Here is a 1,046-nt window from a genome sequence, read left to right on the forward strand (position 1 = left end):
TGTTGCATTCCCTTTTTAGTTTTTTTGCGCGACATGCAAAAAAACTCACGTGCGTGGCATATATTTACCACGTTTTATAATTTTGCACGTTTGTGGTAAGTCTTAGCTCGTTGCTCATTATTCACGGGTCTAGCGGCGGTGTTGTGGCGGAGGAAGCGCATTCGGAAAGGGGTCTGAACCTTGGTAAATGGGCGCTGGTGCTGTTGAGATGGAGGTGTGGAAACCGTGGTAAAGTTGTCTCTATGCTTGAGCGGCAGCGGCCAAAGTAAAGTACAATCGTCTTTGTAGTGGAGCTGGGAGGGGCAAGCATAAGGGATGAAGACGGGGGTAATATGTCGGGTGTGATCATACCAGCACTAAAGCACAAGATCCCATCAGAACGCCGATGTTAAGCGTGCTTGGGCGAGAGTAGTACTAGGATGGGTCCTCGTGTTGCATTCCTTTTTTTGCGTGACGTGCAAAACAAAACGCACGTGCATGGCATATATTTACTACGTTTTATTATTTTGCAGGTTTGCGGTAAGTTTTAGCTGGTTGCTCATTATTCACGCGTCTAGCGGCGGCGTTGTGACGCGGGAAGTGCATTCAAAAAGGGGTCGGAACCTTGGTAAATAGGCACTAGTGCGGTTGAGATGGAGGGGTGGAAACCGTGGTAAACTTTTCTCCGTGGTTGAGCGGCAGCGGCCAAAGCAAGGTACTAGGATGGGTGACCTCCTTGGAACCTTGGTAAATATGCGCTGGCGCGGTTGAGATGGAGGGGTGGAAACCGTGGTAAACTTGTCTCCGTGGTTGAGCGGCAGCGGCCAAAGCAAATTACAATTGTCTTTGTAGTGGAGCTGGGAGGGGCAAGCATAAGGTACGAAGACATGGGTAACATGTTGGATCCGATCATACCAGCACTAAAGCATCGGATCCCATCAGAACTCCGATGTTAGGCGTGCTTGGGTGAGAGTAGTACTAGGATGGGTGACCTCCTTGGAAGTCCTCGTGTTGCATTCCCTTTTTAATTTTTTTTGCGCGACGTGCAAAACAAAACGCACGTGCGC

At 49.3% G+C, this 1,046-nt stretch overlaps 1 non-coding gene and 1 pseudogene across 1 annotated transcript; both read left to right on the top strand.

The window, feature by feature from the left end:
- The first annotated feature begins 337 nt into the window (after positions 1-337).
- LOC119297462 lies at positions 338-441 on the top strand (annotated as a pseudogene).
- Positions 442-880: 439 nt separating this feature from the next.
- Positions 881-999, top strand: LOC119296751. The gene has a single exon (XR_005145369.1). It is a non-coding gene; the product is annotated as a 5S ribosomal RNA (ribosomal RNA).
- Positions 1,000-1,046: the final 47 nt, after the last annotated feature.

Source organism: Triticum dicoccoides, chromosome 1A (genome assembly GCF_002162155.2).
Source record: "Triticum dicoccoides isolate Atlit2015 ecotype Zavitan chromosome 1A, WEW_v2.0, whole genome shotgun sequence".
In the NCBI taxonomy this organism is placed as follows: domain Eukaryota; kingdom Viridiplantae; phylum Streptophyta; class Magnoliopsida; order Poales; family Poaceae; genus Triticum; species Triticum dicoccoides.